The sequence below is a fragment of the Salvelinus fontinalis genome, chromosome 13 (assembly GCF_029448725.1).
Source record: "Salvelinus fontinalis isolate EN_2023a chromosome 13, ASM2944872v1, whole genome shotgun sequence".
NCBI lineage: Eukaryota > Metazoa > Chordata > Actinopteri > Salmoniformes > Salmonidae > Salvelinus > Salvelinus fontinalis.
In genome coordinates this window covers 54170622-54194503 of record NC_074677.1, presented here as the reverse complement: position 1 = coordinate 54194503, position 23882 = coordinate 54170622, and the positions used below count along the sequence as shown (strand labels likewise).

The window sequence follows — 23882 nt, the reverse complement described above, 5'->3', positions numbered from 1 at the left end:
GCAGCTTCCCCTCTTTCACAAGCTTTTAGATAGAGATGAATGTAAATAAGACAGCAGAGTGTTTTGCTATTGCTTGGATTTACTGTACGGCAACCGAATAAGAGACTAATGAAAATAAGCTTATTCTTTCCTCCTGCTCCTTAGACTAAACTCATTCCCATCAAGATGTCGATTGCCACTGGCCATCTAAGACAATTACAAGGTCATCTCTGTCACGTCTAGACTGTTAATTTGCACCCTTCTCCCGGCAATTAAAACACAAGCACTGGGCAAGAAGACATGTCATTAGTGGACTGTAAGGAAGAGAATGAACCTGGGGCAAAGAATCTGTCGTAAAATGTTCCTTCACAAATCCAACAGTTATACTGACCTCTTCCAGAGCCACCTCCTCACATCGTCTATATGGCGTGTTATGATATGTCCAGGTAATGGGATTGTTGTGTTGTTTTGATACTCAAGCTGCCCTCCTGGCCAGGCCTCTCTCCTCAAAAGAGATACGATTCTTTTCTGAGGTGATAAATGGCTAAAGAAAGGATATCATTGCAGCGGGAATAACAAGCTTCCTTTCTGTCCATCGGCGTGAGTATCAGATAGTAAAGAGGTAGCCTCTGTTTGAACAGGTCTGATTATCGGAGCTGCAGGCTACACTCGGCCACTAATCAGATGGTCCATCAAGACGGATATCAAACACACAAATCAACAGAACATATCTGTAAGCTATTTAAACATAACATTTAAGGCCTCCCGAGTGGCGCAGTGGTCTAAGGCTGTGCCACTAGAGATTCTGGGTTCGAGTCCAGGCTCTGTCGCAGCCGGACGCGACCGGGAGACCCATGGGGCGGCGCACAATAGGCCCAGCGCCGTCCGTGTTAGGGGAGGGTTAATGAGCATTGAGTGGGCATTGTGTCAAGAACCAGTGCGCAGCTTGGTTGGGTTGTGTTTCGGAGGATGCACGGCTCTCGACCTTGGCCTCTCCAGAGTCCGTACGGGAGTTGCAGCAATGAGACAAGACTTACTACCAATTGGATACCACGAAATTGGGGAGAAAAAGGGGTAAAAAATGATGAGAAAAATACATAACATTTAATCATTCTGCAAGTCTTATTGATCATCATAGAAGCTAGTCTGGCAGTGTCTGGAAGTTCCAAGTATACAGTGCCTTCGGACAGTATTCAGAACCCTTGACTTTTTCCACATTTTGTTACAATTTAATTTGAGCCTCATCCTAAAATTGATAAAATACAAAATGTTCGTCATCAATCTACACACAATACCTAATAATGACAAAGCAAAAACAGATTTAAAAAAAATGTTTGTACATTAAATATCACATTTACATAAGTATTCAGACTCTTTACTTAGTACTTTGTTGAAGCACCTTTAGCAGCGATTACAGCCTGGAGTCTTCATGGGTATGACACTACAAGCTTGGCACACCTGCATTTGGGGAGTTTCTCCCATTCTTCTATTCAGATCCTCTCAAGCTCGATCAGGTTGGATGGAGAGTGTCGCTGCACAGCTATTTTCAGGTTTCTCCAGAGATGTTCGATCGGATTCAAGTCCGGGCTCTGGCTGGGCCACTCAAGGACATTCAGAGACTTGTTCCGAAGCCACTCCTACGTTGTCTTGGCTGTATGCTTAGGGTCATTGTTCTGTTAGGTCAACCTTTGCCCCAGTCTGAGGTCCTGAGAGCTCTGGAGCAGGTTTTCATTAAGGATCTCTCTATGCTTTGCTCCGCTCATCGTTTCCTCGATCCTGACTAGTTTACCAGTCCCTGCCGCTGAACAACATCCCAACAGCATGATTCTTCCACCACCACGCTTCACTGTTTCCTCCAGATGTGACAATTCCAAAGACTTCAATCTTGGTTTCATCAGACCAGAGAATCTTGTTTCTCATGGTCTGATAGTCTTTTGGTGCCTTTTGGCAAATTCCAATAGGCTGTCATGTGCCTTTTACTGATGAGTGGCTTCAGTCTGGCCACTCTACCATAAAGCCCTGATTGGTGGAGTGCTGCAGAGATGGTTGTCCTTCTGGAAGGTTTTCGCATCTCCACAGAGGAACTCTGGTAGAGTGACCATTGGGTTCTTGGTCACCTCCTTGACCAAACCCCATCTCCTCCGATTGCTCCATTTGGCTGGGCGGCCAGCTCTAGGAAGAGTCTTGGTGGTTCCAAACTTCTTCCATTTAAGAATGAAATTAAGACTAAGGAGATTATTGTGGACTACAGGAAAAGGAGGACCGAGCACGCCCCCATTCTCATCGACGGGGCTGTAGTGGAGCAGGTTGAGAGCTTCAAGTTCCTTGGTGTCCACATCAACAACAAACTACAATGGTCCAAACACACCAAGACAGTCGTGAAGAGGGCACGACAGAGCCTATTCCCCCTCAGGAAACTAAAAAGATTTGGCATGGGTCCTGAGATCCTTAAAAGGTTCTACAGCTGCAACATCAAGAGCATCCTGACTGGTTCCATCACTGCCTGGTACGGCAATTGCTCGGCCTCTGACCGCAAGGCACTACAAAGGGTAGTGCGTACGGCCCAGTACATCACTGGGGCTAAGCTGCCTGCCATCCAAGACCTCTACACCAGGCAGTGTCAGAGGAAGGCCCTATAAATTATCAAAGACCCCAGCCACCCCAGTCATAGAATGTTCTCTCTACTACCGCATGGCAAGCGGTACCGAAGTGCCAAAAATGGATTTACAAACTTGTTGTTGCACGCCCACTTTTATAACCAGACAACAATCATAATCCATTGGTTAATTTGTTCATTTTCACTTGTTTTTTTTCCTGGTCTGTATTAAAAATATAACATTTTATAAATAATAATTGAATGATAGGATTGCATCTTTCAACCCTGCCTCCCCTGTCACCCCAAGATGAATGGTTTTGAACACTAAAGTTCTGCTTTGATTGGTGCAGCTAGAAAGCACTACTTAACTACAAGTGTCTAGTCTATAATGAAAAGGCACAGAAAGAAAACGCAAGGAACTCGTTAATCTACTGCATTTTGTTGTGCCGTCGTTACATTTGTATTGGCGTTTCGTCCGCTCGGGGTGCTGTTACATATCATTGAGGGGCATGCTATCATGAGCAAAATCATTGTAGCCTTTCACTTCCCCTGTGGGAACCATGAGCACGGGCTGTCTTGGCTTCGCTGTACCGCAGCCGAATAGCCCCTCAGCAGCCTACCAAAGGTTACACCTTGTCCATTACAATGGAATGTCTAACTCGGATCGTTCACTAGTTATCCATATTCACTTTTTCTATGGCGGATTCGCGGCCGCAATAACAAGGGCCCCAGGACAAGTGGAAGCAAAATAGCCCCATAACATCCAAGATCCACCCCCATATTTTACAGTAGGTATGAGGTTATTCACTGCATGCATATGCATCCTTCTTTCAACCCCAAACCCACCACTGGTGTGCGTGGTCAAAGAGCTCTATTTTCTTGTCCTCTGACCACAGCACCGGTTCCAATTCAAGTGCCAATGCCGTTTATCAGACTCCAGGCGTTTACATTTATTGGTTGCTCTCAATAAAGGCTTTTTTTATGGCAACCATTCCAAAGAGGCTATTGGCATGGAGGTGGTGTTTAATTGTAGATTTGGCGACCAGAAGATGCGACCAAGTTCTGTAATTCTCCAACTTTGGCCCTTTACATTTTTCTTTGCCTTCCGAACCATCTTTCTCACTTGGGGACAACATACACATTTGCGTCCAATAACAGGCAAGTTTACTACTGTTCCAGTGGTTTTAAACTTAAATGTTGCCGTAAGTGGTATATTTTTGCTATATTTTGTACCCATTGCAGGATTTATGAAGGTCAACAACATTTGTCTCTATTTGTGAGCTCTTTGCCTTTTCCCATGGTGATGGATGACAAAGGGATTTTACATGCGTTACCTCATTTGTATACCCCAGTGAAACAGGAAGCCATGGAAAACCACAATACTACAAAAGTAAAATGTTAATGCAGATTGAATATTTTGGATTGATTTAAGAATCTTTAAGGTGCCAATAATATGTGCATAATCTTTTGGAGAGAAAATGTATTTCTTGTTAAACAAAATATATTTATTTGAGCAATTGTATTAGTATAAAATAATATAATTACATTTTTGCATAAAATATAGCTCAGTATTTTATTTATGTATTTTCTACAGTCATTTTCCCTCACCTTTATGAAGGGTGACAATAACTTTGGACCTAATTGTATGAATGAGTGAGGCCCAATGTTGCTGCCAGTGTCTCTGCTGTGACCCACCCTGGATAAGTTTGTCCACTGGGGTGTGAGGTCCAGGTGTGATGATGCTACTTCATTCAAGTTGCAATGCAGACATTTTTATCTCAATATCAAATCATATCTCGGTAACAATTAAGTACTTTACTGTGTTTGTTTTCAATTAGAAAGGGGGAAAAAATTGCTTCTTAGAAAAGGGCAATTTCTCAAGCAAGAATGTTGCTAGGACTGTCTGTAATGACTTTCCTAACAACTCTTACACTAAAAAGAGCATTATCATAATTTTCACAACTTCACAGTATTATTCCAACCTCAGTGTGGAAATATATATAAAACAAATTAGTGCTGTTTTTACATCCCTTCCAAATGAACCTTTTGTGAACTGCTGTGTTAATCATTTCAAGTAACAGTGGACCTAATTAGTGTGAGAGAGAGTAGTTGTGGGCCTTTGGTAAGAAATCACAACGCAGGGTCTAGGACAGGGTCCTGCCCCCCTCCCCTCCGTGGGTGCATGCTTTGGTTTTTGCCCTAACACTACACAGCCGATTCAGATAATCAAAGCTTGATAATAAGTTGGTTAATTGAATCAGCTGTGTAGTGCTAGGGCAAAAACCAAAATGTGCGCCCAGGGGGTGGGGGGGGGGGGGGGTGGGGGGGGGGGGGGGGGCTGGACCGAGTTTGGGAAAACCTGATCTTGGGCACCTCTACTGGCTGAAAGTAAGGCGTCGATGGTGAGTTACCCTCATCTGGCAAGGCGATGGGGTGGAGAGAAGATGCGCCGCCAGAAGTCTGGAGTGACCTTGTGTGTTTAAGTTCAGTTACCTTTCAGAGACCGGGAGATACCCCCAGGTGGACTGCGACTACGGAGTCTGTGTGTAGCCAATGGCTGGATCAGTAGCTTATTTAATTCCAGAGGAAACAAACGTGACAAAATTACATAACTGTCATTAATGGAGGAGCTGTGCTTCATCTACAACACTGAGCACCACCTTGACAATAGTTACACTGAGCACCACCTTGACAATAGTTACGCTGAGCACCACCTTGACAATAGTTGTCAAGTGTTAAACGACCCAATGCCTACAACTGCTTATAGGCTACGCTAGTAATAAAGTCTAATTCACACCATTCATCATTGCGTGATGTGAGCCAACAGACAAGCTATCCCTGCGGGCAATATTGCCACTTCTACTACCCATGCAATGAGACGAATGTATCCTCTCCCCTATAGGATTTTGACTATCCTCTCCCCTCAATTGATGCTGCTGTAACCCAGACAATGCCGAAAGAAAACGAATGACTCGGAGAAGCCCTCATTTATAGCATAAACATAACGCATGTCGTATTACTTGACGACAGTCGATGATTTTTGTCGATTGGAAAGCAGCAACATTATTATTGTAGACTAGTGCAGACAATCACAGGTCTGATGATAGCGAGGTCCATAGCCTAGGCAACTGCAAAGCCATACCACGGGTCGGGGAGTCTAGGGGAACAACCTTTACTATAAAACACCTGAACCAATATTTAAATGTTTCTTTATCGAGGTCATTCCCCATGGAAATATTCAGTGGTCTTACCTGGCCATTATTCTGTACTCCGAACACCCGATACACAGACAACGTGGTTTGTTAGAATTATCCCGGAGTTCACGGCAGAATTCCCGAGGTTTTGAATATTTAAATAGAGCATGTAGGTGAAACGCTGCAGACTTCGTCTTCTGGAAAGACATGCAGTTATGAACCCAGTCGAACCCCCGGAATCCCCGCATTAGACAATAGTTGTCTTCCTCCACCGCATTGAAGACAGCAGCAGAATCGTCACTCCCCCCCGACTCAGCGGTGCTGATGGTTCGGTGTTGGGTTGAGGGCGCGGTCAACGGCAGTTGACCAATCATGTGCACTCCCAATGAAATGTACATGTGCATTGCCATGGAGGACAATCACAAATGGATTGGGTTGAACCTGTAGGCCCATCTATCTCATTACCCTGTCAAATACATAGCAACACAATTGGGACATTTTAGTGATGGATTTCACCGAATTTGATTGATTGAATAGTCAATTGAAGGACAGGTGTAATGGTGGGAGGAACTTCTGAGCATTTTGGGTATATAACTTAACCAGTGCTATTAATTTTTTCTTCTTCTTTAAGCCTATTGTATACCCTATTTCACATGCTAAATAGTCTGCTTTCATGTGTATAAAAGCTGCACACATGATAACTGGCCTTGGACCTAATCCAAGCCATTTATTTTCTCTCTCAGCTCCATAAAGCTGTAAATACAGTGTGACAACCCCATACGGCTTGACCATCTCCCTCAATAATAACCTTGCTTGCGTTATTAAAAAAACCGACCACAATATAAATAGGACTAGCCATTGTGAGATGGCTTCAGTTTTCACAGGCCAGTAATAGCCTACAGGATACCAGAGGTGGAGTTACTATGGTGACAAATCGTCAGCTGGACCCAGGTAGCCTACCGAATTGGAAGTTGACAGGAGCCAGTAATACCTGAAGGTTACAAGTTTGCAAAATGAGTGGTTCAAATAAAGACGGCACAAAAGTACTAAACATTATTTCTCAAACTGAATATCTACAAAAGTCCAACACAACAAAATGCTCTAAATTGGAATCTGTTTGAAAGACAAAATTATTGATTTTGCTCTATTATAAAATATAAAGAAGAATGTTTTTAAGTCGTGTTTTTTGCAATATGAATAGATTTCAAATGATAGGCTATTATAAACTGGGTGGTTCGAGCCCGGAATGCTGATTGGCTGACAGGTGTGGTATATTTAAGCAATAAGTACAGAGGGGGTGTGGTATATGGCCAATATACCACGGCTTAGGCCTGTTCTTACACACACACGACACAACACAGAGTGTCCGGATACAGCCCTTAACCATGGTATATTGGCAAGTGTAAAACAACCCAATGCCTACATCTGCTTATAGGCTACACAAGTAATAAAGTCTACCCGTGGTATACAGACCGATAAACCACGGCTTTCAGCCAATTAGCATTCAGGACATGAACCACCCAGTTTATAAACAGACTATATACCATAGGTATGACAAAACATTTATTTTTACTGCTCTAATTACATTGGTAACCAGTTTATAAATCGCAATAAGGCCCCTCGGGGGTTTATGGTATATGGCCGATATACCATGGATAAGGGTTGTATCCAGGCACTCCGTGTTGCGCCTAAGAACAGCCCTTATCCGTGGTATATCGGCCATATACCACAACCCCTCGGACCTTATTGCTTAAGTATAAAAAGGTAGCCTATATTTGTGCTGTTATCACATTCTACAGTGTGACAATCCCGGAGAGCACCGGCTCAGCTATGTATTGAAGTTCCTAGAAACCACTGCTCAGAGTAAATTAATTGCCTTCCCTCATGGGAGCATCACTTGGGAGTAACAGAGCAAGACAGATAATTGCTCAGCATATTGTATGTACACAGGTAGCAAAAAAGTCCAAAGTACTTTGGCATGATGCCATTTCTATTCTATGATGTAGAACCATAGAAGATCTTTGTGCCTTTTAAATTGTACAACAATATAAATGTAATCAAACATGAACATGATTGGCTAGCTGAGGAAAGAACCTCAATTTACCCGGTCATCAACAATCCACTCCCACATTTTATACACAAACATAGGGCTACACTAAAAAACGGAAATGTGAAAGAAATATAGAACGCTAGATACCAGTGGTAGCCTACGCTAGCCAGTGTTGACAAAACCTCACCACCTAGCGGAGAAGCAACCTTCAGCCGTATACAAGCACATACAGAGATATGCATCTACTGTACTCTAGGTTTACCTACTGTGAAAGCTCTGGGCAAATAATACTATGGCTGGGAAGGCTGTGAGAATGAAGGATTAATTCATAAGAAAATAAATACACAAATCAGCACAGCATGTAATGACTGGATCAAAGTATCATTAGCAAGTAAACATATAGTTACACAATCCTTCCTCAGGTTCAATAGCTCTAAAACTTGGGAACAATGTGGACATTCTTAAGAAAGTCTGAAAAACGTGCAATGTTCTTAGCGTGCATTGTATTTCCAAACAGGAGCAAAAACACTTATCACACAGATCTTCAGAGTGTCATTGCTGTCGGTCCGCATTTAAGTTCAGCTTGGCAGCATGGGAAACGTTTGTGTTCTCGTCAATGTTGCTCTTCATTCTGATGTGAAAATTAACTAGTAAGTGGACCACAAAATTCATTCAGGAAAAAGAAATGTAGTCTAAACAGGATTGCTTTAGATAGGAATTGTTTAGAGACTACTTCAAAACACTTGCAGATAGAGCATTTGATCAGGAACATTGCTCACACTAGGAGATGTTGACATACACAGTGCACAAAACATTAGAGAGAGGTTCTTTCCATGACAGACTGACCAGGTGAAAGCTATGATCCCTTATTGATGTCACCTGTTAAATGCACTTCAATCAGTGTAGATGAAGGGGAGGAGACAGGTTAAAGAAGGATTTATAAGTCTTGAGACATAGATTGTGTATGTGAGCCATTCAGAGGGTGAATGGGTAAGACAAAATATTCAAGTGCCTTTGAACGGGTTAAGGGAGTAGGTGCCTGGCGCACCGGTTTGAGTGTGTAAAGAACTGCAACGCTGCTGGGTTTTTCACACTCAGTTTCCTATGTGTAGAATGGTCCGCCACCCAAACGACATGCAGCCATCTTGACAAAAGTGTGGGAAGCATTGGAGTCAACATGGACCAGCATCCCTGTGGAGTCCACACCCGATGAAGTGAGACTGTTCTGATGGCAAAAGGGGGTACAACTGAATATTAGGAAGGTGTTCCTAACATCTTTTACACTAGATTATTCCAGCACCTATACCCTGCATTATCCTAGCCCTCTTGCCTCAAACGGTGGACATCAAACACTTCATCCTCCAGAGGGTCAGGTCCTTCCTCTGCAAAGGCTAGGGAGAGAGAAAGGTGTGCTGTGTTAAGCACACCAAATCAGCCATATTGAAGAACCGCAGAGCTCAAAAGAACTTGCACTGAACAAAAATACATTTGTATAACTATGGTAACTGAACTCAGCAACAACAAAAAAAAAACAACACAAAAATCCTCACTGTCAACTGTTTATTTTCAGCAAACTTAACATGTGTAAATATTTGTATGAACATGACAAGATTCAACAACAGACAAACTGAACAAATTCCACAGACATGTGACTAACAGAAATTGAATAGTGTCCCTGAACAAGGGGGGGGGGTCAAAATCAAAAGTCATTACCTGGTGTGGCCACCAGCTGCATTAAGTACTGCAGTGCATCTCCTCATGGACTGCACCAGATTTGCCAGTTCTTGCTGTGAGATGTCACCCCACTCTTCCACCAATGCACCTGCAAGTTCCCAGGCATATCTGGGGAGAGGAATGACCTAAGCCCTCAACCTCTGATCCAACAGGTCCCAGACGTACTCAGTGGGATTGAGATCCAGGCTCTTCGCTGGCCATGGCAGAACACTGATATTCCTGTCTTGCAGGAAATCACGCAGAGAACGAGCAGTATGGCTGGTGTCATTGTCATGCTGGAGGGTCATGTCAGGATGAGCCTGCAGGAAGGGTACCACATAAGGGAGGATGTCTTCCCTGTAACGCATAGCGTTGAGATTGCCTGCAATGACAGCAAGCTCAGTCCGATGATACTGTGACACTCCGCCCCAGACCATGACGGAACCTCCACCTCCAAATCGATCCCGCTCCAGAGTACAGGCCTCGGTGTAACGCTCATTCCTTCGACAATAAAAGCGAATCCGACCATCACCCCTGGTCAGACAAAACCGCGACTCGTCAGTGAAGAGCACTTTTTGCCAGCCCTGTCTGGTCCAGCGACAGTGGGTTTGTGCCCATAGGCGACGTTGTTGCCGGTGATGTCTGGTGAGGACCTGCCTTACAAAAGGACTACAAGCCTTCAGTCCAGCCTCTCTCAGCCTATTGCTGACAGTTTGAGCACTGATGGAGGGATTGTGCGTTCCTGGTGCAACTCGGGCAGTTGTTGCTGACATCCTGTACCTGTCCAGCAGGTGTGATGTTCAGATGTATTGATCCCGTGCAGGTGTTGTTACACGTGGTCTGCCACTGAGAGGACGATCAGCTGTCCATCCTGTCTCCCTGTAGCGCTGTCTTAGGCATCTCACAGTACCGATATTGCAATTTATTGCCCTGGCCACATCTGCAGTCCTCATGCCTCCTTGCAGCATGCCTAAGGAACGTTCACACAGATCAGCAGGGACCCTGGGCATCTTTCTTTTGGTGTTTTTCAGAGTCAGTAGAAAGGCCTCTAGTGTCCTAGGTTTTAATTACCTACCGTCTGTAAGCGTCTTAACGGCCATTCCACAGGTGCATGTTCAATAATTGTTTATGGTTCATTGAACAAGCATGGGAACAGTATTTAAACCCTTTACAATGAAGATATTTGGATTTTTACAAATTATCTTTGAAAGACAGGGTCCTGAAAAATAGACATTTATTTTTTTGCTGAGTTTATATACCTGTTTGTGAAAAGCCTCAAGTATTGCACTTAACAGAATAACAAGTGGTCTACAGCAAAAAATATATATATATTAAAAAAAAAAAAAAAAAAAAAGTGATAAATGTCATCTTAAATCGCCTAGTCACATTTCAAATAGATTGGACAGGAGCCATAATCTAATTTGTACCAGTTACGGATTTAAGATAATAGGCTATGCACTAAATTGGCAAAGTGCCACACCTAATTGCATTGAGCTGTAAAAAGTATGGTCCATTTGCACCAAGACCAAGTTTGAGACATCCAGGTAAAGATTGAATGTAAAAGAAAAGAGGTGAATTGAGTGGTGTGCTTGTACCTCTGTGATGTAGAATGTGTAGGGGCTAAACCATATCAGGATCGTGACTGGCACTCTTTGTTGGTTTGCAGCACTCAACAGCAAGGGGGCTGCGACAGTCTTTGTGACAGCTCACCCCACAGGCTAGAATGGAGAAGAATATGAGTGGTTATTCTGAGGTTAAATCTTTAGTAACATCTGAAAACAGATAGGATTGTTACTGGTATTGCTATTGTATTGCTCGATAGCTAGTGTATCCTTGGCTTCCTATAGACAACCCCACCTCTTCACGGAGTACCTTAAATAAGACATCCGTCTTATTTTTAAATACAAATAAATAAAACCTGCACTTCTCTTTTCCTGCTAGCACTGACTTTGCTGATAAGTTTGAGAAAAATGTTCTTACCAAGACTGTGATGTGGTTGTCTCACCTACCGATCTTAAGATGAATGCACTAACTAAGTTGCTTTGGATAATGACTAAACATGCCCCCCAAAAATATTGTGTAGTTGAACACACAAGCAATAGGTTTTGCTTGAGGTATAGTGCAAACACTGTCTCACTGAGCAAGAGTATCTGGTAAATAACAATCTCTGAAATATACACTGAACAAAAATATAAACGCAACATGTAAAGTGTTAGTCTCATGAGCTGAAATATTTTTTTTACCAGGTAGATTGACTGAGAACACATTCTCATTTACAGCAACAACCTGGGGAATAGTTACAGGGGAAAGGGGGGGGGGGGGGGGTGAATGAGCCAATTGTAAACTGGGGATGATTAGGTGACCGTGATGGTATGAGGGACAGCTTGGGAATTTAGCCAGGACACCGGGGTTAACACCCTTACAGCAAGTGCCATGGGATCTTTAATGACCTCAGAGAGTCAGGACACCCGTTTAACTTCCCGTCCGTAAGACGGCACCTTGCACAGGGCAGTGTCAATCACTGATATTTTTTAGACCAGAGGAAAGGGTGCCTCCTACTGGCCCTCCAACACCACTTCCAGTAGCATCTGCTCTCCCATCCAGGGACTGACCAGCACCAACCCTGCTTAGCTTCAGAAGCAAGCCAGCAGTGGGATGCAGGGTGGTATGCTGCTGGCAATTAAATTAAATACATTTTAAAAAATCCAGAAATGTTCCATATGCACAAAAAGCTTATTGTTGTGCACACATGTGTTTACATCCCTGTTAGTGAGCGTTTCTCATTTGCCAAGATAATCCATCCACCTGACAGATGTGGCATATGAAGCGGATTAAAAAGCATGATCATTACACAGGTGCACCTTCTGCTGGGGACAATAAAAGGCCACTTAAATTTGCAGTTTTGTCAACACAATGCCACAGATTTAAAGTAGAGAGGGCTCTACTATAAGCCACCTCTTAATTTAGAGAATTTGGCAGTACGTCCAACCAGCCTCACAACTGCAGACCACGTCATCCCAGGACCTCTTTTCCAGCGTCTTCACCTACGGGATCATCGGAGGGGGGACAGGGGTGCTGAGGAGTATTTCTGTCTGTAATAAAGCCCTTTTGTGGGGAAAAACTCATTCTGACTGACTGGGACTGGCTCCCAAGTGGATGGACCTATGCCCTCCAAGGCCCACCCATGGCTACACCCCTGACCAGTCATGTGAAATTCATAGTTAAAGGGCCTAATGAACTTATTTAATTTGACCTATTTCCTTATATGAACTGTAACTCAGTAAACACTTTGAAATTGTTGCATTTCCATTTTTGTTCAGTATAATAATCTATTAATATATTACATACCGTTGTGCGTGGGGCGCAGGAGGCGCGGAATTCTGACAGATCCTTGCATTACCTTCACACATCTTGTAAAACCCCAGGATCGGTCACTTTTAGCGTTTAAAGGACAGGTTGGTGGTGACTTTCAAAATGACAACGATTCCTGAATGATCATTTTATCCAGATTGCACGAAGCAATTCAAGTCTATCGTAAATCAACAGTGAGCAGTTAAGTCTTGTTTGTAACTATCCTTTTCAGCATTCTCAGGAGTCAAATCATTTGCAGACAACTTGATTGGTTTAAAACCATTAGTACAGAACAGACCTAAAGTATGAAACAGAAAATGAAGTGTCCCCCGAAAGAGATTAAATGTGAGAGAAGCACTTTTAAAAATAGGAAACAGAACCGGTGTGTTTTGCTACATAATATTACTATCAGCACCCTTACTGTTCCACATCCTAAATGGTGTTCTCTGAAAATCTTATCCCACACGCTCAACCACGCTAGTCACAATTTGAGCATCCTCTGATATGGGGGGGGGGGGGGGGGGGGGGGGGGGGGGGGGGGGGGATCTATACATAATTTGTACACACAGGTCTTGGTACTAAATGTTTACACCATATTGTTTCATATGTATTCACTTATGATTCAATAATGATCAAAATAGCTTTTACATGGAGTCGTACATAGTTGAAGCGTAGGCATTCTTACAACGCCTTTACAGGGATGGCAAAGTGTAGGCTTCATGCAGGTCATCTCTGAAAACGTGTTTATGAACCCCCATCTTGCTGTTCAGTAAAGAGCTGGCCTTGGTGATGTAGTCGATCATCTCCTCACTGATTCTACCATCCCTGAGCGGGATTATTTTACAAATTATCTTTGAAAGACTCAGAGAAAGGAACCTTTCTTTTTTTTTGCTTTGTTTAGTTAAGATGCTGGCTGTTATGACTAATACCGTAGCTTGAATTATTAATTTACTATATCTATCATGAATAGTTATGACTTGTGATACTCACCGACTCTTGTCCAGGTCATCAAACTTGCAGAGGTATGGGAAGTTGATCCTAATGATCTCAATTTCCTCCTGAGAGATGTAGCAGTCTTCATCGGCGTCGGAATTCTTAAACACTGACTGAAATATGACCAAATAATGTATCATTGTCATGTTTCATAATTACAATCAATGTGTTGAACAGCCTACCTCAACCATCTTCTGTATGCGTTTGCTGCTGATAAGGTTGGCTTTGGCCTTCACTGAAGATGTCCATTCCTCTATCACAGGCAGGCTCGTGGAAGAAGGACAAACCAAAACAGAATTGTGGCAAGTAGGACTTTCCTCTAGATTACACACAATTTCACCTCGCCTGGCGGTGCGTGGCGCCCTCTGCAGGGACAGCTGATAGATTGCTTCCTCTGAATGGTACTGGTCCAGAGATACCGGACAGGAACAATACACAAAAATAAAATGCTAAAGCTAACCGGTAAAACAAATCAATCAAGTCATTCAGTATCAGACCCCAGGGCCAAACCATGAGCAGGTTGAAACCATGAGCAGGCATACAGCTGCTGTGTCTTGGCCAGGTTGACCTGGGTCTTCTCGCAGTTGCTCCAGTTGGCCAAGGTCACGTGCACTGCTATCAGGTCCTTGAGGTGCACTCCCAGGATGGGGAAGCGAAAGCCTGTGCTCTGAGATACGCTGGCGGTACTGGCTGTAGTTCCCACAGGAGGCCACAAGCTCCACCAGGTTGTTGAATGCCTGAGACAATAGGGATGTCACAGAATGATAGACATCACTTAAGTTCGCCAGCAAGAAAAATAAACATTTCACTCAAACAGAAGGGTGAACTAACAAAGACTCACTGACCAACAACAAAAATTAAACAGGTGGGGAGGTTTTAGGAGGGGTTGTGAAAAGACAAACATGGGTGTGTCCACTAAAAGTTGACTCGCAACAACAGCTGGAACCTAAAAGACACCTACCATGAGCACTAACTAAATTCTGTCCCCAAAAAAAAAAAAAACTTAAAGACAGGAAGCAACCCAAAAAGGTGGCACAAAACTCAATCAGACAAAGGATTATTTTCTAGAAATCAGATAGGGAGAGTCCCTCTACATCTCTCAAGAGGACTGGGCCAGCTACTCTTAAATAGCACCTGGGCAGGCAAAAAAACCTTCCCACTAACGTGATGGCAACCAGCACAGGTGGAACACATACTGACTAACGAGGTGACACCAACCAGTGTGCCATGTGCGCTAAAGTGCTATACATGCTAAAGTCCAACCTCAAAAGATAAATGGAAAAACCAAAGCCTGTCGAGCAGAATACAGTGGATATATAAATAACTGGGCCACGTTTTGACATTGACCTACATTCAAAATGTAAACGTTTAGTTGTAACTGATAAATGTATGTTTTCAGTCTTCTTAACTAAAATATTATCAAAAGTCCTTACCTTGCTCACATCGTTGCTAATGTGGGACTGTGTGTCTTTGAGGCGTGAGATGGAGCTGTTACTGAGACCCCCCCACTACTGCCATCAGAGTGGTGAAGTTCTGCAGCTGTAACAACCTCTACAGAGACCAGAGAAAAAATATAACCCATCTGAGCACTAACATCGCCAACAAAAGCACAACAGGGGACACAAGACAGACCAACGTCAAGAGGCAGTTTGGGAGTTGACTCTCTTTCTGACCTGGCGGTTGACTCTCTTTCTGACCTGGCGGTTGACTCTCTTTCTGACCTGGCGGTTGACTCTCTTTCTGACCTGGGGGTTGACTCTTTTTCTGACCTGGCGGTTGACTCTCTTTCTGACCTGGCGGTTGACTCTCTTTCTGACCTGGGGGTTGACTCTTTTTCTGGCCTGGGGGTTGACTCTCTTTCTGGCCTGGGGGTTGACTCTCTTTCTGACCTGGGGGTTGACTCTCTTTCTGACCTGGGGGTTGACTCTCTTTCTGACCTGGGGGTTGACTCTCTTTCTGACCTGGGGGTTGACTCTCTTTCTGACCTGGGGGTTGACTCTCTTTCTGACCTGGGGGTTGACTCTCTTTCTGACCTGGGGGTTGACTCTCTTTCTGACCTGGGGGTTGACTCTCTTTCTGACCTGGGGGTTGACTCTCTTTCTGACCTGGGGGTTGACTCTCTTTCTGACCTGGGGGTTGACTCTCTTTCTGACCTGGGGGTTGACTCTCTTTCTGACCTGGGGGTTGACTCTCTTTCTGACCTGGGGGTTGACTCTCTTTCTGACCTGGGGGTTGACTCTCTTTCTGACCTGGGGGTTGACTCTCTTTCTGACCTGGCGGTTGACTCTCTTTCTGACCTGGCGGTTGACTCTCTTTCTGACCTGGCGGTTGACTCTCTTTCTGACCTGGCGGTTGACTCTCTTTCTGACCTGGCGGTTGACTCTCTTTCTGACCTGGGGGTTGACTCTTTTTCTGACCTGGCGGTTGACTCTCTTTCTGACCTGGCGGTTGACTCTCTTTCTGACCTGGGGGTTGACTCTTTTTCTGGCCTGGGGGTTGACTCTCTTTCTGACCTGGGGGTTGACTCTCTTTCTGACCTGGGGGTTGACTCTCTTTCTGACCTGGGGGTTGACTCTCTTTCTGACCTGGGGGTTGACTCTCTTTCTGACCTGGGGGTTGACTCTCTTTCTGACCTGGGGGTTGACTCTCTTTCTGACCTGGGGGTTGACTCTCTTTCTGACCTGGGGGTTGACTCTCTTTCTGACCTGGGGGTTGACTCTCTTTCTGACCTGGCGGTTGACTCTCTTTCTGACCTGGCGGTTGACTCTCTTTCTGACCTGGCGGTTGACTCTCTTTCTGACCTGGGGGTTGACTCTCTTTCTGACCTGGGGGTTGACTCTCTTTCTGACCTGGGGGTTGACTCTCTTTCTGACCTGGGGGTTGACTCTCTTTCTGACCTGGGGGTTGACTCTCTTTCTGACCTGGGGGTTGACTCTCTTTCTGACCTGGGGGTTGACTCTCTTTCTGACCTGGGGGTTGACTCTCTTTCTGACCTGGCGGTTGACTCTCTTTCTGACCTGGCGGTTGACTCTCTTTCTGACCTGGGGGTTGACTCTCTTTCTGACCTGGGGGTTGACTCTCTTTCTGACCTGGGGGTTGACTCTCTTTCTGACCTGGGGGTTGACTCTCTTTCTGACCTGGGGGTTGACTCTCTTTCTGACCTGGGGGTTGACTCTCTTTCTGACCTGGCGGTTGACTCTCTTTCTGACCTGGGGGTTGACTCTCTTTCTGACCTGGGGGTTGACTCTCTTTCTGACCTGGGGGTTGACTCTCTTTCTGACCTGGGGGTTGACTCTCTTTCTGACCTGGGGGTTGACTCTTTTTCTGACCTGGGGGTTGACTCTCTTTCTGACCTGGGGGTTGACTCTCTTTCTGACCTGGGGGTTGACTCTCTTTCTGACCTGGGGGTTGACTCTCTTTCTGACCTGGGGGTTGACTCTCTTTCTGACCTGGGGGTTGACTCTCTTTCTGACCTGGGGGTTGACTCTCTTTCTGACCTGGGGGTTGACTCTCTTTCTGACCTGGGGGTTGACTCTCTTTCTGACCTGGGGGTTGACTCTCTTTCTGACCTGGGGGTTGACTCTCTTTCTGACCTGGGGGTTGACTCTCTTTCTGACCTGGGGGTTGACTCTCTTTCTGACCTGGGGGTTGACTCTTTTTCTGACCTGGGGGTTGACTCTCTTTCTGACCTGGCGGTTGACTCTCTTTCTGACCTGGCGGTTGACTCTCTTTCTGACCTGGCGGTTGACTCTCTTTCTGACCTGGGGGTTGACTCTCTTTCTGACCTGGGGGTTGACTCTCTTTCTGACCTGGGGGTTGACTCTCTTTCTGACCTGGGGGTTGACTCTCTTTCTGACCTGGGGGTTGACTCTCTTTCTGACCTGGGGGTTGACTCTCTTTCTGACCTGGGGGTTGACTCTCTTTCTGACCTGGGGGTTGACTCTCTTTCTGACCTGGGGGTTGACTCTCTTTCTGACCTGGGGGTTGACTCTCTTTCTGACCTGGGGGTTGACTCTCTTTCTGACCTGGGGGTTGACTCTCTTTCTGACCTGGGGGTTGACTCTCTTTCTGACCTGGGGGTTGACTCTCTTTCTGACCTGGGGGTTGACTCTCTTTCTGACCTGGGGGTTGACTTTCTTTCTGACCTGGGGGTTGACTCTCTTTCTGACCTGGCGGTTGACTCTCTTTCTGACCTGGCGGTTGACTCTCTTTCTGACCTGGGGGTTGACTCTCTTTCTGACCTGGGGGTTGACTCTCTTTCTGACCTGGGGGTTGACTCTCTTTCTGACCTGGGGGTTGACTCTCTTTCTGACCTGGGGGTTGACTCTCTTTCTGACCTGGGGGTTGACTCTCTTTCTGACCTGGGGGTTGACTCTCTTTCTGACCTGGGGGTTGACTCTCTTTCTGACCTGGGGGTTGACTCTCTTTCTGACCTGGGGGTTGACTCTCTTTCTGACCTGGGGGTTGACTCTCTTTCTGACCTGGGGGTTGACTCTCTTTCTGACCTGGCGGTTGACTCTCTTTCTGACCTGGCGGTTGACTCTCTTTCTGACCTGGCGGTTGACTCTCACAGACCTGGGGGTTGACTCTCTTTCTGACCTGGGGGTTGACTCTCAAAGACCTGGGGGTTGACTCTCAAAGACCTGGGGGTTGACTCTCAAAGACCTGGGGGTTGACTCTCAAAGACCTGGGGGTTGACTCACACAGACCTGGGGGTTGACTCACACAGACCTGGGGGTTGACTCTCACAGACCTGGGGGTTGAGTCTCACTGACCTGGGGGTTGAGTCTCACTGACCTGGAAGTTGATTGACTGACCTGTGCGACCCTGATGAAGTGGGGGATTACTGCAGCCCTCTGGGGGGCGGTGGGCTTGCTGAGCACCATCAGATGGATTCACTAAGACACACTGTTGAAGTGGGTGATGAAGCGCTCTAGGATGGGGTTGTCTACTGTGCAGCCATGCGTCACAAAACGGCGGTAGTCCTGGAACTGGAGGACGAGGAACCATTTCAGACACACTGTCCAATATATACATATACACACGGTCAAACGTGCACACAAACACACTGTCTCTCTCACACAAGTACAAATACAACGAATACTGCATAATTCAGCCAAAAGCAAATAAGTCAACTGAGTGAGACACAGAAAGAAGCAGGCGAACAGAGCCACCTGCTGGCCAGCCACACTCACCAGTATCCTACAGAAGGACATATACTCCATGTAGGTAGGAGTCCAGGTGATGAAAGAGGAGAGATGTCTTCCTCTTCTTCAGTCAGACTGAGCTTGTCTTCTCCACTCATACCACGGCCCAGAGAGAACAAGAAAGGAACATAAACTGTAGAAGTAGAACTACTGTGAGAGTGGCCGGTTGTAGATGCCCTCATGCACTCTGAAATTCTTCATACTGTATCATTTAAATGGTATGCTAAGCTGTCACTGTGAAAAGACTATGGCTGCCTGGCTGCTTGCCTGCTACTATGCTTGTATGATCGCCTGGCTGCAGACAGGCGGCACTTACACACTGTCAATGTTGATGAGTGTGTTCTGGTGCTCCTCTCCCTGCTGGGCCAGCTGCTCCTTCAGCCCTCTGATCTGCTCTGCCAGCTCTGGGTTCAGATCAACACTGCTGGGAACTCACTGATCCAGTACCTTATGGAGAGACAGGGTTAAATGGACAGAAAGACAGGAAGAAGTTAATATTGTCATTTCTGGCGCAGAGCCAGAGAGTATGGAAATCCGATACCTACATGGATATTACATATAGCAATACATACATTAAGTATATAATATACTGTGCATTCATGGCAATAATGGCTATCATTCAAGAACGTCGTGAAGAGGGCACGACAACACCTTCACCCCCTCAGGAGACTGAAAAGATTTGGCATGGGTCTTCAGATCCTCAAAAAGTTCTACAGCTGCACCATCGAGAGCATCCTGACCGGTTGCATCACAGCCTAGCACGGCAACTGCTCAGCATCCGACTGTAAGGCGCGACAGAGGATAGTACGTACAGTCCAGTACATCACTGGGCCCAAGATTTCTGCCATCCAGGACCCATCTACAAGGCGGTGTCAGAGGAAGGCCTGAAAAATGATCTAAAACTCCAGACACCCAAGTCATAGATTGTTCTCTGCTACCGCAGGGCAAGCGGTACCGGAGCCCCAAGTTTAGGTCCAAAAGGCTCCTTTTTTGGGAGGGGGGGTCCAAAAGGCTCCTTAACAGCTTCTACCCCCAAGACATAAGACTTCTGATCAATGAATCAAATTGCCACCTGGACTATTTACATTGACCCCCTCCCTTTGTTTGTACACTGCTGCTACTTGCTGTTTATTATGTGTGCATAGTCACTTTACCCCTACCTACAACAGACAGTGGCTCGGGTGGTTGTTGTCCTTGATGATCTTTTTATACTGTACCTACAGTTGAAGTCGGAAGTTTACATACACCTTAGCTAAATACGTTTAAACTCAGTTTTCACAATTCCTGACTTTTAATCCGAGCAAAAATTCCATCTTAGGTCAGTTAGGAACACCACTTTATTTTAAGAATGTAAAATGTCAGAATAATAGAGAGAATTATTTATTTCAGCTTTTATTTCTTTCATCACATTCCCAGTAGGTCAGAAGTTCACATACACTCAATTAGTATTTGGTAGCATTGCCTTTCAATTGTTTAACTTGGGTCAAACATTTAGGGTAGCCTTCCACAAGCTACCACAATAAGTTGGGTGAAATTTGGCCCATTCCTCCTGACAGAGCTCATGTAACTGAGTCAGGTTTGTAGGCCTCCTTGTTCGCACACGCTTTTTCAGTTCTGCCCACACATTTTCTATGGGATTGAGGTCAGGGCTTTGTGATGGCCACTCCAATATCTTGACTTTGTTGTCCTTAAGCCATTTTGCCACAACTTTAGAAGTATGCTTGGGGTCATTGTCCAATTGGAAGACCCATTTGCGACCAAGCTTTAACTTCCTGACTGATGTCTTGAAATGTTGCTTCAATATATCCACATAATTTTCCATCCTCATGATGCCATCTATTTTGTGAAGTGCAGCAGTCCCTCCTGCAGAAAAGCACCCCCACAACATGAGGCTGCCACCCATGTGTTTCACAGATGGGATGGTGTTCTTCAGCTTGCAAGCCTCCCCATTTTTCCTCCAAACAAAACAATGGTCATTATGGCCAAACAGTTCTATTTTTGTTCCATCAGACCAGACGACATTTCTCCAAAAAGTACAATCTTTGTCCCCATGTGCAGTTGCAAATCGTAGTCTGGCTTTATGACGGTTTTGGAGCAGTGGCTTCTTCCTTGCTGAGCGGCCTTTCAGGTTGTGTCAATATAGGACTCGTTTTGCTGTGGATATAGATACTTTTGTACCTGTTTCCTCCAGCATCTCCACAAGGTCCTTTGCTGTTGTTCTGGGATTGATTTGCACATTTCACACTAAAGTACGTTCATCTCTAGGAGACAGAACGCGTCTCCTTCCTGAGCGGTATGATGGCTGCATGGTCCCATGGTGTTTATACTTGCGTACTATTGTTTGTACAGATGAACGTGGTACCTTCAGGTGTTTGGAAATTGCTCCCAAGGATGAAGCAGACTTGTGGGGGTCTACAATTTTTTCCTGAGGTCTTGTCTGATTTCTTTTGATTTTCCATGATGTCAAGCAAAGAGACAATGAGTTTGAAAGTAGGCCTTGAAATACATCCACAGGTACACCTCCAATTGACTCAAATTATGTCAATTAGCCTATCAGAAGTCTCTAGCCATGACATAATTTCTGGATTTTCCCAAGCTGTTTAAAGGCACAGTCAACATAGTGTATGTAAACTTCTGACCCACTGGAATTGTGATACAGTGAGTTATAAGTGAAATAATCTGTCTGTAAACAATTGTTGGAAAAATGACTTGTGTTATGCACAAAGTAGATGTCCTAACCGACCTGCCAAAACTATAGTTTGTGAACAAGAAATTTGTGGAGTGGTTGAAAAACAAGTTTTAATGACTCCAACCTAGTTTACGTAAACTTCCGACTTCCTATATTTTCAGATTACCTCAACTAACCTGTACCCCCGCACACTAACTCGGTACCGGTGCCCCCTGTATATACCCTCATTATTGTTATTCTTATTGTTTTCTTGAACTGCACTGATGGTTAAGGGCTTGTAAGTAAGCATTTCACGGTAAAGTCTACACTTGTTGTTTTCGGCACGTGACAAATAAAGTTTGATTTGTTTTTGATTTGACTTGAGATCATATGCCTTCACGGAAATACTATACCTATACCATATTATACTATATGTAAGCCTATTGCTTACAGGGAAATCATATAAATCTAATCAAATGTTCTTGGTCACATACACGTGGTTAGCAGATGTTAATGCGAGTGTAGCGAAAGGCTTGTGCTTCTAGTTCCGACCATGCAGTGATACCTAACAAGTAATCTAACAAATTCACAACAACAACCTTAAACACACAAATGTAAAGGGATGAATAAGAATATGTACATATAAATATATGGATGAGCAATGGTCGTGCGGCATTGGCAAGATGCAGTAGACGGTATAGAATACAGTATATGCATATGAGATGAGTGATATAGGATATGTAAACATGATTAAAGTGGCGTTATTTAAAGTGACTGGGGATTCCTTTATTAAGTCCATTTATTAAAGTGGCCAGAGATTTGAGTCTGTATGTTGGCAGCAGCCTCTCTATGTTAGTGATGGCTGTTTAACAATCTGATGGCCTTGAGATAGAAGCTGTTTTTCAGTCTCTCGGTCCCAGCTTTGATGCACCTGTACTGACCTCGCCTTCTGGATGATAGCGGGGTGAACAGGCAGTGGCTCGGGTGGTTGTTGTCCTTGATGATCTTTTTATACTGGACCTACACTACATGGGCTGGTGTTGAAACACAAGCCCAGAATCTCACAACTAAGACCTGAAACAGTTCTTTCTTTGTAGTGCTCTATATTCACTCACTTGATAAGATGTCAGATTTGTGACCCGCGTTCAGGCGGACAGTTTTCCTCCAGAGACCTGTTTGCGTGGTTAAGGAAAATTACTTTTCCACCAAAAATGATTCGAATCGCTTTGTCTGCTAAATCCTAGGGCCATCGCTATATGTCAAAAATAACCCTCTGCTAGCATCTGGCACATATTTTTTTTTAAAAGAGAATAGTAGTGTGTCATTTGTCTGAAAGGATACTTGTTGGATAGTTTCTTGGCCAGGTCAGCAGAGGAGATGTACCAGGGATGTATCATGAGAAACATTTGGACCAGAGGCCTGCCTTCATTATCTACCAGGAGAGGAGAGACAGAGATACATGGATGAGCTTCACTGTACAAGACAAGCCGCCAGATATTGTGTGATTCATTTAAATGGAAACTGCTGTAGTTGTGCACACACACACAAAAAAAAACGATCAAAATGTTATCTAAGCAAGCACTGTCTTCAACTAAATCAGACCCTACACCAAAAGAGAGGCAATTAGTGAATCCTTACCAAATGCTTTGACGCACGCATCCGTAAGATCATCCGCTGTCGCTGACTGATCCAATTTGAGGAACTTCATCCTCCTCTGGTTCTCTCTCCAACGCCTCTTCCTGTTGTCTCCTCCGTTCGCACATACAGTGAGATTGTGATGAGGTGTGGGATTTAGAAGAAAGGATGTGTGTTTGCTATTCTGTTGAGCAACCTTCCAACAGAGCCCTCTGATGAGTCTGTTAGTCCTCGGGCAGGCAGCTACCCTGCTCCAGTCAACAAGCCAAGCAACTCTTCCTCTTTCATGAGGATTTCAGTTTAAGTGTGCTTTCTGCCTCACCCTAACACATGAACGTTGGTACGGTCATGAAAACAACAAAAAAAGACTCTCAGATGGGTATGTTCTATCCATCTGAGTAGGCCTAGCAAATTGGTATTCATCTGTTCGCTTACTGATGTTAATACAAAATGGTCTATTTTTGTGACAGAAGAACCTGCAATATTGCAATATTTT

General features: G+C 44.7%; 1 protein-coding gene and 1 pseudogene across 6 annotated transcripts in view; both read right to left on the bottom strand.

Annotated features, from left to right (window-relative positions):
* nrxn2a (neurexin 2a) overlaps positions 1–6108 on the bottom strand; it is a 337271-nt gene extending 331163 nt beyond the window's left edge. For all 6 annotated transcript variants that reach the window (XM_055943517.1, XM_055943522.1, XM_055943519.1 and 3 more), the window contains exon 1: positions 5827–6108. The gene's annotated coding sequence lies outside the window, so the exon portion shown is untranslated. The remainder of the gene's footprint in view (positions 1–5826) is intronic.
* A 3257-nt stretch (positions 6109–9365) lies between these two features.
* On the bottom strand, positions 9366–23691 carry LOC129867816 (RAS guanyl-releasing protein 2-like; annotated as a pseudogene).
* Positions 23692–23882: the final 191 nt, after the last annotated feature.